At 48.6% G+C, this 15,782-nt stretch overlaps 1 protein-coding gene across 1 annotated transcript in view; it reads right to left on the bottom strand.

Moving 5' to 3' along the window:
• Nucleotides 1-15,365, bottom strand: part of CALN1 (calneuron 1) — a 475,967-nt gene extending 460,602 nt beyond the window's left edge. The window contains exon 1 of the mRNA XM_024121919.1: nt 14,962-15,365. The gene's annotated coding sequence lies outside the window, so the exon portion shown is untranslated. The remainder of the gene's footprint in view (nt 1-14,961) is intronic.
• Nucleotides 15,366-15,782: the final 417 nt, after the last annotated feature.

Below are 15,782 nucleotides of genomic sequence, written 5' to 3'. Positions count from 1 at the left end.
CGTGCCCCGGTCCGGGAAGATCCCACATGCCGCAGAGCGGCTGGGCCCGTGAGCCGTGGCCGCTGGGCCTGCGCGTCCAGAGCCTGTGCTCTGCAACGGGAGAGGCCACAACAGCGAGAGGCCCGCGTACCGCAAAAAAAAAAAAAAAAAGAGAGAAGCTAGAAATCCAGACGGTTAAAACAATAAATCGACTGATTTTTAAGTGCTGGCACCTACTTCAAAGGTTTAAAACACTTTGTGAGAAAACAACAACAAAATTAAAAAACACAACAACTCTAAACAACAACAATGGCCAAACTCCTTGTGGGCTGGCTCTTGCCCAGGAGCCCCCAGTTCACCATCTCATTTTAGAAGAACCTCCTGGGACAGTTTCGGAAGCCAGAGCAGTGACTAAGATGCTGGGACCCCAGGCAGTGGGAAGAGGCCTAGGAGATAATGTGTGGCTGCAGGGCACCAATTGGGCCACTGGCCTCGTCGTGGGGACCCGCTTGGGAGGTACAATCAAGCTCTCACCTGTGGCTTCCTTCGGCAGTGGTCACCCCAATGCCTGCCTCTGATGTATTCCCCGGGGTCCAGGACCCTCCACCTAGAGGCAGCACCAAAAGAGACAGACAGCCTCAGCCCTAGACCCAAGTTGCCTCCATGCTGTGGTGCTGCTCTTCCGGAAGCTGGCTACTGATGCCTACGGGGGCCCCTTCACCCCACCCTTGACACTTTCCAGTGTCACCTGGAACATCACACCCAGATGAGGACCGTACTGTGCTGGGCTCGGCTGGTACAGGTGGCACAGGGCAGCAGCAAGAAGCAGCAGGGAGCTGAGGCCAAGGCCTTGGTCCAGGGTGTCGTGGCCAAAACATGCTTCAGATGCCGGGTCAGCTGCCAGAGGGGGCTCAGGTTCTCAGGGATTCCCAGGAGAGGCCTGAGGCTTCGTCCAAGCTGGAGTGCAGGAGACATGCTCCATGAGTACGGCTGAGGGTGTCCAGGCTGGATCTGGAGGCCGGGATTTGGGAAGCACCCGTGTCGTTTGGTGCCCTCCACCCACATTCCCAGGGACTTTGGCTGCCCAGAGGGTTGAGGGCTGTGGTCACCACATCACCCCAAACATCCTGCAACCCTGACTCCACCTCTCCAACCCAAATGAGACAAAGATCAGACAACAAAGTCAGGGCCAGAACTGCCACCAGTTTCTGTGGACAAGCCCGCGTCAGGCCAGGAGGCAGAAGATTAGGACCTAAACTAAAAGTGACAAGGAAACCAGTTACCGGCCTGCGGGGGGGCTCCGCTCCCACATGCTGCAGGCCTGGGCTCCGCCAGCACCACTCTCTTAAACGCCAGCCTCCCCTGCCGGTGCTGGTTCCACTGTGTGTTTAAATGTATTCATTATATTTTAATATGATTATGTTCAATCCAGTAGACTGAAACAGATTTGTCCAGATGTATAATTAGTTTCTAAATGCCTGTTATTCTTGGTGGCAGTGTTGGTAGAGGCTTTGAGAATGGAGGGGAGTCCGTTAGCTCTTCGTGTCCATTAGTCACGGTTGCGGGGGCCTCATCAACGGTTCTTGGGGTCACCCTGGCTGCGTGGGACGCAGGGACTTCTCTGTTGGGCTGTGCCAGTACCCCCGCTTAGGCCAGAAAACCAGGAGGGACTTTCTGCCGTTGACTTCTAGAAATGGAATGTTATATGGCAGAATATGAGGGCCAGACTTGAGTTCACTTACCCGCAGGCTTCATGGAAGAGCCTCACCTGGACAAAGGGACCAGAAGTGGGTACGAGCCTGGCCCGGCCCAGTTCGATGAGGCTCTTGTCCCATCTCATGACTACTAGTTCTCTGCTTGTAAAACTGGGAGCCCAAATTTCCCAGAAAGCCAGACAGGGCTAGGCAGGGCTGTTCTGCTATGACCACTGGGCCGAATTGATCACTCCAGGAGTGGTCTCTTAGGAGCCACTTCTGACAACCTCATTTAGGTCTTTGTTCTGGGGACAGTGACTAGCTATGGTCAGCACTGACCCCTGGTGTCTGGGGCTCATCCAGACTCCCCACTACTGGGCCCATCGCCCAAGCCTCCATCCTTCCCATCTAGATGACCACGGCAGCCTGCTTCCACTCCTGCCTGTTCTCCGAAGAGCCAGAGCAATCTTCGGAAAGCATGAAATAGATCACATCATGTCTTGTTTAAATTTCCAATCATATGCAGAATGAAACGCCAGTGCCCTAGCGTGGGCTACGAGGCCCTGTGTGATCTAGCCTCTGACCACCTGCTCTCTTGTTCCCATTACTGAATCCCTGGCCCTCCTACGCACCCAGCTCATTCTTGCCTGGGTATCTGTATACCTCATGCTCCCTCTGGAGGGCTCATGCCAGGTCCGTGAACATCTGGCTTCTCCTTATCATTCAGGTCTCCGCTCAATGTCACCTCCTAAGAGAGGCTCTTCCCGATCACTCAGGTGAAGTGCCCCCTCCACATACACTCCAGACACTCTCTGTCCTATTTTTTTCCATTATAGCATTTATCACTATCTGAAATGATCTTATCTATCCATCTATCTATCTACTTGATAAATTTGGGAGTTCTACTTATAATAATTGCAGAGCAGCTCATAGAAGACTAACTCTCCAACAAATAACAATCACAAATTCTGGGGAGTATCTAAAAGACAATGCTCAAAAGTCACTGAGAGTGACCACAAATAGGAAGAAACTGATAGGGAGTTGATATATGGAGGAGGGAAAGCGAGTTCCCATTTTTATGGTTTTCACCTGAAGGTAGCCCCCTGTCAGTGCCCTGTGAGGCTAGAAACTGAAACCTTACTGTTAAGAAATCAGAAAACAGAGTTCAGGGAATCAACAGCATCAGGGATGTACCAGAAGGGAGAGAGTCACAGAGGGGAGACCCAAATGTCCCGAGTAACTCTGCCGAACCTCTGGTCAATCCCAGGACTATACACCCAGGGCAGACTCAGGCAGCCCAGCTAAGCCTCAGAGAACTGAGAGGATGTTTCAGCTCCTGTCCAGCCAAGTTAACTTCCTGCCAAAACAAACAAACTGACAAACAAGTGGATACTCTTCAGATGCACATAACAGAACCCAGAGACTCTGCCATTTGTCATTCACAAAGCTCAGGACGCATTCAAAATTACTAGACATACGTACAACCAGGCAAATATGACCTGTATTCAAGAGAAAAGGCAACTGATGGACACGAAGCTCAAGCTGACTCAGATATTGGAATTAGTTCAAAGACATAAAAGAAAATATTTGCTAAATGTTTATTGTCTGTCTCTCCCTCTAGAGCATGAGCTCTACAAGTGTGGGAACCTTATCAGCGCTGTTCCTTGCTCTAACCCAGCACCCAGAATAGCAAACGGTGCATAGAACGCATATAAACGTGATGTAAAGTAGGATTGTATTTCTTCCTCCTTATTTTCTGTCTTTATAACTTGAGGCCCTTCTTAGATGAACTGAACACCAACAGAGAACAGAATGATCATTATTCTCTTTTGAAAAGAGGGCATGATTTTACGGTCGTGAATTAGTAGGGGCTGTTATAGACAAGTGGCTTTGATCTCTAATTACTGCCAAAAAGAAAGCATGTAGATCAGCTACTCTGAAACCCAACGTCATCATTTTTCAGAAATCATTCTTCATCACTTAACTGCCTTGGAGTCAAAAATATGTATATAAAATTAGCTCATTCTGGGACCTACAAGTTTAATTTGTGGCCAGTATATTTCAGAGGAAATGGTGATGCCTTAAGTTAAATATAATGGGTTTTTTTATGGGGAGGTTAATCACTGAGGTGGATGTTTACATTTATTTCTGGATTAGAAGTTTTTCTGCCATAGTCAGAGTTGGGGGAGTTGTTAGACCCTTGGTCTGGACTCTACAGGGGACCCCAAATTCTCCCTGAGGAGTTTCTCAGCCACACTGCAGGCAGGGTGATATTCAAAATGAGCAACCACGTAGGGTGCAGACAGTGACCAATCAAAATGGACGCTAGTCGAGCACCAACCAATTGGAAGAGCGGCCAGTTCGAAGGAGCTGGTATGGCGGTAGATGCGTCCCAAACAGCATCCTGTTCAGGAAGGTGTCCTGGTCACCTCCTCAGTTTCCATAAGAGGATTTCAGGGCCCCCTCCAGCTCCACCACCTGTTAAAGCATATGGGATTGTACCCATCCAGGAGCTCAGGGCAGCTGCCCTCCAAGAACTTGTCAAGGAGAATTACCTCAAAATTCATTGCCCAGTGCTCATGCTGTTGGGAGAAAACCCACCCATCGAATTAAGTTAAGCCATTTTCCTAAACCATGATTTTCAAGCTATATGACTAGTGGGGAAACCCTTTCTTCAGGTAAATGTTATGAGGAACCCCAATATGAAAAATGACAGGGACGAAGCTGAGGGTTTGGGGTAGGTAAACCCTCAGCACAGCCATCTTTACCACCCTCCCATACACACACACACACACACACATACACACACACACACACACACACACACCCTTGAACACTACAGCAGCCTCTGATGCCACGCCTTGGAATCACTCATCATGGAAAAAGGCTTGAGGGGAAGGCAGCCTACCGTCGATCATCTCAATTCTAAGTTTGAGTCAGACCTCCGGAGAGTATTTTGGGGCAGCTCTCTCTCCCTAACCATCCCCCCCCCACATCTTGAGGAATGTTCCAAGAGGCAGCCCTATTAAACTCCTTGCCATATGGACAGTAAGGCCATTCAGGACATTGCATGTTGTATTACACCATGTCCCTTCTCTGAGGACCCACAGGGAACATTTCTCTCTGCCTCCAGAAACAGAAATAGCTGTGCCTTTTCTGAGCAGTTGGTTGACTCTTATGGCGAGGATGCTTTAATAAAGGACCGCTTCCTTCTCTGTGTTGGCTGAGAGAAAGCTCAGGGCTGCCCCAGAGTTCCACCTCTAGCAAATGCACAGGAACTGATGTCATGAATTTTGTGTCCTAACCTCATTTCTGGCTCCACTCTTGCTTTTGCTGTCTTGTTTTCCCTTTGTCTTATTTTCTTTGTCCATTTATTTTTTTCATTTAATTATGCCTTGCAGTTGGATATGCATCTTTGCAAACCGCCTTGCATCCTTTCTGGAACAAGGTAGTGAAGATATAAATGGATCCTAAACGTGGGGTTTCTGCAGTGCACCATGGCTCTCTTAAGTTGGCCACTTTATAACCGGCTTCAGCAGGGACCAGCTCTCACACCAGCAATTTCACTGTCTTTTAAAACCAGGGAATCATTCTGCTTGGCCAAAAAAATGATGCTGATGAACTAGCTAGATTTCACTTTATTACATATTCATGTAATCTTGTTAGCTTCTGTGTGCACAGTACAACCATGCCAAGAGGAGGTGAGAAAGGAAGAAACTCATAACTCTGTTTGAATCCCAAATATTTGTTACTCTCCCTACACGTGCCATGGACTATCCTTAGGCTTTGATGGGACAGAGCAAAGGAAAGGGAGGATTTGGAGTGTTGGACAATCACTGAAGCTTAGATGTCTTACATTTTTGCTGGCATAATTTCACTTTCCTCCAAATCAGTGACTGGAAGGGAGAAAGCCATCTGCCCCATCCAGGAGTCTTTAAAATATAGGTCATGCTCCCCGCAACTTCCCACTCAAATGGAAGTCTTAGTGACCTAGGGTCAAAAAACAAAACCAAAAACAAACCAGTGTCCCAACAAGAGCAGTGTATCCACAAGAAAGCAGGAACTCAATTACTGGGCTTCCCCAGCTCTTAGTAGGAGGGTGAGCTCTGAGGCTAAGGCATCAGCTACACTATATACATAGGGACTAAACAGAAACATGCTCGAGGAAAATCTCTCCCAGAGTGACTGTAAAGACAAGGAGATCTCCCATACTGGCCCTGAGCTTTTCAGCTCACCATGAACCACACAGATCATGGCAAGGCTGGGAGCTCCCTAAGCACAGGGCCCATTCCCCTTCCCCCACCCTGCCAAGGACTCCATGATGGCATGTGTGGTTCCTGGTATGTTACGGGTGGAAATCTACAGGGTACCAGTGGATTGATAAGCTCCCGAGGGCAACTCCAGGGCACAGTGGCAGAGACGCAAGAAAACTCTCAGTCTTGGCATTTGGGAAACATTCTGAGCTTTTCTTTCTCACTTTTTCTCAGGCAGAGGTGCCTCTGGGTTCAGGTGAATTTACAATCTAGCTAGTCTCGAGGTGGCAATAAGAACTCAGGGCTAAAAAAAACAATCAGGACACCACCATTGGCTCAAAAGCATCTCTTAGGGGGTTGGAGCCAGGGTCAAGACAGCAACCTGGGACTTGGTTCAAAATGCACATTGGAAGCCAGGGATCCCCTTCCCCACTCCATCCTAAGGTCTCTAGAGAACATCTCCCTCTGCAACAGAGGACACATCATCCTTCCACTTCCCACAGAATTGAGCAGCAGGGAAAACACCCTCATCTCATTTCTGGAGAATGCTTGGGAGACCCGGACAGCCCAGTGACCAGCACCCTGGTGATGGAACCACCGGGAAACAAACAGCCTTAGCTGAGTGGAGGAAAATTTGGTCCCTCCATCTGGTTCTCAAAAGACAGAGGTGGGGGTGGGGGAGGGGGACACTTCCCTGGCGGTCCAGTGGTTAAGACTCCGAGCTTCCAATGTAGGGGGCACGGGTTTGATCCCTCCTCGGGGGAACTAAGATCCCACGTGCCACGCGGCACGAAAAAATAAAAATAAAGACAGAGTGGGAAATAAGCCTGAGGATATGGCAGAAGAGAATGTGGTAGAAGCCCACAGGCAGCAGCTTTCCAAGCTCAAATGTTCGGTCCCAGGATTAGAGAGGGGGGAGAACCCAGGCCTCCTGAGCGCAAACACTGGTGAGGTTCGAGACCCCATGTATCCAGGTGTCCCTCGGCCTCCCCAGGACCTCCTTGAAGTGGACAGAGGGGCTGCCTTCCCATGGGACCGTGACCTGCAGCCCTGGAGAGCCCCAGGCAGAGCCAGGGAGGGGCAGCAGCCATCAGTGAGAGGCCATCCGTGCTCTCCGTGAATCTGTGAATTTGCTGCCCCGCTGGGACTCTGGAGAATTCCAGGAGCCAACTCTCGGCCTCCCTTTGACAGAGCCACTTTTCATCTTCTTTGGCTTCGGGCGCCAGCAAACGCACACAGGCGAAAATCAGTTAATAACTATGCACGTTTTATAATAAATTTTAACAATTTAAGAGTCTGGTACAGCTTTATTACAGTTTTTATTTCACCGCACTAATTCAGTGCCTAATAACCTGCCAGAGACACAGAATTCACTTGACATATGCGCTGAGAGCTAAGATAATGGAATATGCAGACGGAGAACCTTGGGTCACAACCAGCAAGGCGTTCCTCCTTCCGCTGGGGATCCGGGAGGGAAAGCAGCTCTCAGAATTGCTGGGAGTCCCAACCTGGGTCCAAACAGCGGGTTTCCCTGTGTTTCTGTCCCCCACGGAAGGACAGGCAAGGAGGGATGGAATAGCCCGGACGGTGCCGTGTTTAAGGACAGCCTGACTCTGCCGGGATTAGTCTCAGAGCACACAGCCTGCCCCACCGCATTCCTTAGATCTTTTGGTGGCTAGAAGGTGGAATGGCTCATCTTCTTGGGGCTGGCAGCTGGCCACCTCCACCTCATTCAGGCCTGACCCGAGGGAAATGAGATCAGCCCAAAGGAAAACCTCTTAGGAACTAGGTCCAGCTTCCCTCCCTGCCTGTTCTGCCCACAGCACCTCCCCAGCAGGGTTCTCAAAGCCTGGCCCGGAGACCAGCAGCCTCTGCATCACCTGGGAAGCTGTTAGACATGCAAATTCTCAGCCCCGCCTCAGAACCCAATCTGCCGTTCTGGGGGTGGAGCTCAGGGAATCAGTGTCCTAACAAACCCCCCAGGTGATTTTGATGCACGCTGGAATTTGAGAAATACTCAAGTTTGAAAGATCAAGAGAGAGCATTCTCTAGTGCCACCAGGAATGCTTACAAGTTAATGGGACTCAGTTCCAAAGCCTTTAAAATCACATTTCATGACCTCTACATTCTATTGCCAATCTTATTTAAAATATAGTAATAGGTAGATACATACATAAATACATATGTAAATACATACATACATATGTTTGTATATGTATATATATCAATATATGTATATATGAGTATGTGTATGTATACACGCACAAATACACACACATACACACAGCATTGTTTGTCATTCTCAAGTGAAAACAAAAATTTTCTTTATGTGCTATTTCAGAATGGCATGGAATTTAATAAAATGTCTTATCCATGTGGGTGTAGTGCTGTAACCTCTCACTGTTCTTCACGTAAAATAAACTGATGTGGGAAAACATGAAAAAAAAAAAAGAGAGAGAGAGAGTGTTCTAGAAATGTCTGTTGAAGCTGTGATCAAGCCATCCAGAGGTCTGGGGGTGAGTTCTGTGCTGCTGTCTCTACACTGCCAGGAAAACCTGGGTCTCAGTCTCCTCATTTAGAAAAATAAGGACACAGTCTGGACCTCACTAAGGCAGCCCTGACATCCTGGACAGATGGCTGAAATGAAGCCCAGCAGGGACCCACAGTGCCCCTGTCTTTAGGGAGAGGCCCGAGTGGATCACGTCCTAGAGCCCCCACTGGGGTGTGCGGTTGCTAAAGGCATCTTAGCTTCCAAACAAAGGAGAAAAACGGCAAGGAGAGGGGTCCATGACCAGCAAGAGTGAGAGAGGGAGAGAAAGCAAGGTAGGCTGAGTGTGTGTGTGTGTGTGTGTGTGTGTGTGTGTGTGTGTGTGTGTGTGTGTGTGTGTGTAGAGCGAGGGGGGGTGTGTGTGTGTGTGTGTGTGTGTGTGTGTGTGTGTGTGTGTGTGTGTGTGTGTGTGTGTGTGTGTGTGTGTGTGTGTCTGCACATGCGCACTAGGAGAATTTAGCTAGGTCTCTGCTCCTTTAGCTTTCTTTTCTCTCCCCTTTATCTCTTTCCTCTATCTCTTGACCATCTGTTTCTCCGAGAACATGATGAAGTCTCTCCCATTCTACTGAGAAGTAAACTCAATGCTTCCTGAGGTCTTGCATCTCCCTCTGTCTGCCACCCTTTCCCTCCTTCCCACCAGAATGGACCCCCTTGAAATAGTGGTCTCCAATCAAAGGCATCACTTCACAGCTCCAGGTCCTTCCCTGACCTCCCTCAATCTGGCTTCCACCTCCATCACTCCAGGAAAGCGTGCTGGGCGCCACCTACTTTCCAAACCCGAGGGTTGCTCCCTGCCCTCGTTCTCTATGGCATCCCATCCTCTCCAGGTTCTGCCTTCTGATGCTAAGCAAGTGCCACCCTTCGACCTTCTGTATCCTTAGTTTAAATTTTTACATTTGATGTTTCATTACATACACATGTATACATGATACTATCCAAAATATGTTAGGGAAATAGACAAGGTATAGTCTACCCAATTTTTTCCGTGTCCCTTAAATGAAACTCCAGAAGAAAATATTCTTTTAGAACAAAATGCCAGAAAAATGTTCTTTTCCTTGCGGAACTAGCATATCATCTCATGGACGATGAAACTCAAGAAGCAATTCCCAAAAAAAGTTTGAAACAGGCAAATTGACAATGTCAGTCTCTATGGAGAGAGGAAGGATCTGGGGTGTGAATACTGTCCTAGTTCTTGATCTGGGTACTGCTTAGTGTGTTCAGTTGGTAAAAATGTATGAAGCTATATAATTAATGATACGAGAACCTTTGGGATACATATTGTACTTCTGTAAGTATTTTAAGGAATTCCCATTTTCCTTTTTTAAAAAATTGAAATATGGCTGATTTACAATGTTGTGTTAGATTCAGCAAAGTGATATATATTATGTATATATATATATATATGTATATGTATATATAATCCCCTTTTTAAAATCCTTTTCCATTACAGGTTATTACAAGATATTGAGTATAGTTCCCTGTGCTATACAGTACGTACTTGTTGGCCCATTTCCCTTTTTTCTGACCAGAAGTTCTGATCAGATTGGTGGCTCTATTTTTTTTTTCTTTTTTTTTTGCCCATACCATGTGGCATGTGGGATCTTAGTTCCCTGACCAGAGATCGAACCCGCGCCTCCTGCAGTGGAAGCGTAAGTCTTAACTGCTAGACCTCCACGGAAGTCCCTCAATTATATTCTTATACAACCCTTTGACCTTCAATTGTGCATTCTATTTTTTTCTGATCTTGTGCTTCTAAACTGTATTCTCCTTGGTACAGAATTTTTCTCCTTAGTTTATGGTTTATATATTTTCTACTTCATTATATATCCACCACCAAAATGCTATCCAAAATGCTTTATGGAAGTAGCCAAGGTATAAATAAATAGATCTTCTTTCAAGTGGAGAAAGTCTATTTTTTGTCTCTGCATCCTTTATGCCTGGCATATAGTAGTTACTTGATTAATGTTGAAAGAAAGAAAAGTCTACCTGTAAAGGAAAAGAGAAAAATAGGGCAAAAGCAAATGGAGATCTCAGGAGTCAAGAAAGGGTTCCTTTTAAGATGAAGGAGACCTGAGCAGGTCTCTAAGGATGTTGGGAGGAAGCCAAGAGAAAAAGACAAGTGGAAAATGGGGAGGATGATCTATGAGCCTTGTTCCCAGGAGAAGAGAAGAGACAGAATACAGGAAGGGGATGGATTGTCTTAGACAGGAGAGACACCTCTTTTTCCGTCTCCTTGACTGGTTTCGCTCGTTTCTTCTCTTTAACCTGTAAATAGTTGTAATGCCTCAGAATCCAGTCCCGAGGCCTCTCCATCTGTAGCCGGTCTCCTGATGATCTCATCTGATATAGCTTTAAATACCATCTGGGCTCATGGCTCCCAAGGCTGTACCCAGCCCAGATCTCTCCTGTGAACTCAGGACAGCCCACTCAACATCTCTGCCGGGATGCTCAACAGACGTTGCAAAGTTAGCAGAACCAACTCCTGATCTTCTCCCAAACCTGCTCCACCCACAGCTGTCCCCAACAGAGGCCAAAGAAGCTTGAGTCATCCTTGACTCATCTTTTCATCTCACACAATCACCCAATCCATCAGCAAATCCCATTGCCTCCATTCTTAAAACAACAACAAAAAAAAACCAAAACAAACAAAAATCAGTAACAAAAAAACAGAATCCTAGTACTTTGCACACATCCACTGTTACCCCCTGTCCAGCCACCGTCCCCTCTCACTGGGATTTGGTAATCATCTCCCAGCTGGTCTTCCTGCTCCCACCCCATGACCTACAATCGTTTCCCAACATGGTAGTTGGAAGAATCATTTTAAAATGTCCCTCCTCTGCTCGGAACCCGGTGCAAACTTCCATCTCCCTCAACGTCAGAGCCCAAGTTCTGCTGACACCTCCAAGGGCATTACTCCAGCCCTGCCTTCTCCCCGCATCCTGTTTGGGATCGCACCCACACAGGCCCATCGCTCTCCCTGAGTGATGTTCTCTCCAGCCCATGCTATTTACAATTTACAATTCACCCTGCTGTTGCTTATTTGTTTGTCTTCCCCACTGGATGAAAGTTTCACAAGAGCAGGGCTTTCTGTCTGGTTTGTTCACTGCTGTGCCCAGACCGCAGCTCTGTGCACGCTTTGTGCTCAATACGTATTGGTTGAATTCCATTTTCCCAAGTGGCTCTCTCTCCTATCTCCCTTAGAATAAAGCTCCCTCCTTTGCGGGCACCCAAGGCCCTTTGGGGCCTGGCCCCTCTCTCACCACCTGGCCCTCCAGAACATAGCCAGGTGGAATCACCCACCACCCCCTCAAGTGCCTCTTCCACCTCTGGCCTTTGCTTGTGTCACCTCCTCTGTCAAGAATGCTCTTCCAAAGCCACCTCTTTGGGGACTCACTTTGGGGGTCACCCAAATAACTGAGCTGAGCCCAAGTTAGGGCCCTACCGCTGTGCGCCCGTGGTCCCCGGGGCTCCTGCCTCTCATAACCTGCATCATCTGCACGGACACAATTGTCTGTCTCCCACTTGACAGCAGAGGTGCTGTCATCCTGGGCTTGATGCCCCGGGTGAATGCTAGGTAGCGATGGTATTAGTTGTTGTTATTATTATTACTATTATTATTACAATTACTATTATCTTTGATAAATATTTATTAAATCAGTGACTCTCCCCAATGGGCAGTGTCTACATACACATCAACTGATTGATGAACTGACTGATCTATTGATTGACCTGTCCTACACACCAGAGTGACAGAGCGGTTTTCCCTTTTCAAGGCTCTTCTCTTCTTCAAACATGACACAGAGAGGGTAGCCCACGGTGAGGGAAGGCAGTGGTGACTTCGATACTCAGCAAGCAGAACGGCTTCCAGGACACGCCTGGGGTCCCCAGGTTCCTGCTCCAGGTCCTCGTGCAGGAGATACTTTGTATTAGTTCAGATTTCCCCACAAAAGGACATATTTCAGTCCCAATTTATGGCAGTCACGGGGCTCTTTGATGCATCTGGCTCCGCTGCATCTCTCAAGTAAAGTGAGTGAGCAGTGGTTTGGTTTAGCTGTTAAGGATCACCTATGTTGAAGGTTACATGTCCACAGACCATCATGTATTTATTCAATAAACTTTTATGTAGTTTCAGGGCCACGCCAGGCCCCGTGCTAGCCATGGGGAGGGGTGTGATGACACGGATGAGGTCGTCCCTGCCCTCAGAGAAGGCACAGGCCAGCGGTCAGTGAAGGAGCCATTGGAGCTATTTAAATATCAATAGTTCCATCCTTGGTGATACAGTTTACTTAACTGAAGGTGGCTGCCTTCATTGGAAGGAGAGAACAATTTCTTTTATACCTGCTGTGTCCCCAGACCTTAGCTACATTAATTATTCCATTGAATCCTGACAACTTTACCATATCACAGTTGAAGAAACTGAAGCTCACTGAGATTAGGTAACTGGCCCAGGCCACACGTTAGTAAGCGGTGGAGCTGAGATTCCAACAGAGGTCTGTCCTTCCCCGAAGGCCACGTCCTTTCTGCTCCATCACCCTGGTAATGTGAGAGCCCGCCAAGGCCATTAAATGAATTCCCATGGACCACAAAACTCTACGAAGTTGCCGTGTCTAAACAAACTCCACTGGGATCTCTTTATAGCTCCTTGAAAGCCAGCAGCCATCCAATAAATTCTGACACACACACACACACACACACACACACACACACACACACACATCATTAAGGTGACGAGAAAAACTGACACAAAGGAACAGTCTACCTATTTAAGCACTGGGCCTCAAGGGGGTGAAGGGAAAAGGGCAGGAAGAGGGGCCCGTCTCTGTCTGAGCAGCCCCCAGGTTGGACCCTCTGTCTATGAGCTCAGGGAAGTTCCCTGCTCGCCATGGCCACGGTCCCACCTAGCAACCCAACACCAGGCAGAAGCCCACCCCCCACGATGCCATTCACAGACCAGCTGGAAGCGAAGCCGGGAAGGGGGTACGAAACCCTCCCACGGGCCTCCCCCCTTCATCCTGCTTCCCGTGTGGCTTTCAGTTTACAGGAAACATCTCTCCCTGGATGCCTCCCTCAGAATCTCCAAATTATTACACGAATCCACTCATGGGCACAGTGATTAGGAATGCCGTCAAGTGCTTCATTTGTAGGTTCTGAACAGTCTCTCCTAACCAGAGTGTTTCTGCCACGGCTGAGAGTTTTATCGTCCTGAGAATACGAATCACATTGCAACCCTGGTCTCCGGGAGGCACAGACACTGACTTCCATGCCATTCACCCAGAGAAAGTTCCCATTCTTTGCTGGGGGATCGGAAAGGATTTCGCTGCACACACCCTAACTACTGTCCCTGTGAACAGCTGGGGACACTGCAGGCAATGACTTTTTGGGGAAACCCCCACTCCCGTGAGCTATGTTTTGGCTCAGATCCTCTCAAGGTTTGAAAAGCAATGTTAATCATCCAGAGTGTTTTAAAGCCCCTGGAAACATCAGTAAAAGTGCTTTGCATCCGAAGCTACTTTCCCGGGGCAGTGGGTTGCAAGCCTCCTCTCAAAGCACATGGACCCCGTATTTCGGGCTCCCGGGGACTGTTACCCAGGACGATGAAAATGGCTCCTGCTGCCGGGGCCTGGCTTTCAGGGACATCTGTGAGGTCGTGTCAAGCTGATTAAGAGGAAACCTCTCTTTCGGGTACGACTCGAGAAGAGCATTTCACCCAGAAGGAAGCTCTGGGGATGAAAACAAATCAATGAAGGATTTACAGATAGATGTTCTCTGGGCCCAAGTACAATTTACAAAATGCAATGGGAAAGAAGATAAATCTCCTCCCTCTCTCTGCCAGCCTAGAGCAGATTCCTGAAGAAAAACAACTCTTTGCCACAGAACCTTAGACTCGGCTAGAAGTGAGTTTCCTCAAAAGGCACTGGGAAAAGGTTATGGATTCCTGAAATCCTACAGCAAGCATTTTAATCGAGTAGCATTCAATGTAAAGGGGAAGGGAGGTGCCGCACGGTGTTCCCGCCGGGACAATTTACAGAGAAAAAGTTCTATGCGATGAGTTTTCCAATAACACAGGGGAACGGCCATCGTCAGACTGACCCAGTGGCAGGTCATTGATTTAAGAAGCGAGTCAAAGCCAGGGTTATGCCCTTTTCATGCTGACCTGAGGGAGGGGACCCAGCCAGGGAGGAAATGGTTTGGCAGGAGCCCGAGCTTGAAGAAACATGTTTCCTGGCTCCTCCAAGCCACTTGGGCAGCTAGGTGAAGCCAGGGCCAAAACAAACACATTGGGAGCTCCCTCCAGACCCCGGACCCCTCCCCTTCCTCCAAAACCCATGAAAACTTGATTTGTTTCAACTAAACACAAGCTGGGAAATTGGAGGGGAAGCAGAGGGGAAGCAGGAAAGAAAGGCGGGCCAGGCAGCGTCCATGCAGTCAGTTGTGTTATTGATTTAGAGCTACACAAGCCCCAGAGTGCCATCGACAAGGATCATACCTCCTGCTGATCTCAGGGGAAATTCTCCAAGATCCATGGCTGGGAGTTAAGGAGAATCTCTAAGCCATCAGGAAGGAGCAGAGCACTGCAGCTCCTCAGAATGATGGACCAGGGCGAGCTTTAATTAACAGGGTCTGATGCCTCTTCTTTTTTGGTAACTGAGAAGATTTAAAGGGCTAGAGTCCCAATTTGGAGGGTGCCGGCGCTGCGCCTGCTGCCGTCTTTGCTGCTGCTCCGGCCACTGCTCCCGGCTGCTGGAACAGCTTCCTGCACACCTCTCTCTTCAGCAAGGAAGCGGAGCAATAAAGGTGGAGAAGTGCAGCCAGGAACCCCGGGGGGATCTTGGGCTACGTGGTTTGCATCAGAACTGCAGGGCCGTGGACCCAGGCACTGCCCATCTGAGTGAGACCTGCATGCAGACTGGGAGAAGAGCTGGGCTCCTTGGGTGCAGGTGACTGCAGGAACCCCCTCTCCAGATGTGGGGCGGGATGGACAGTGCCCAGGAAGAGTGGGTAGCAGGGGCTCTGCTGTGTGCTTCCTTCCTGAAAGGACGGCTGGGTGACAGCTACCATGTACGCTGTACACACACCCCTGCCCATATACACATGTACCTGTCCAGGTACACACGCATGCCTGCACGTGCACACACACACGTACCTGCACATGTACAAAACGTCTGCCCATGCACACACATACCTGCCTGCGTACACACATATCTGTCCACGTACACACATGCCTGCCCAGGTACACACACACCTCTCTAGGTACGCACACATGCCCATCTTCCAGACCCCCAGGTACAAAGGCACATGACCTGTAGC

Source organism: Physeter macrocephalus, chromosome 14 (genome assembly GCF_002837175.3).
Source record: "Physeter macrocephalus isolate SW-GA chromosome 14, ASM283717v5, whole genome shotgun sequence".
In the NCBI taxonomy this organism is placed as follows: domain Eukaryota; kingdom Metazoa; phylum Chordata; class Mammalia; order Artiodactyla; family Physeteridae; genus Physeter; species Physeter macrocephalus.
Note: the sequence above shows the minus strand (reverse complement) of the source record. Positions and strands in the feature narration are given on the sequence as shown.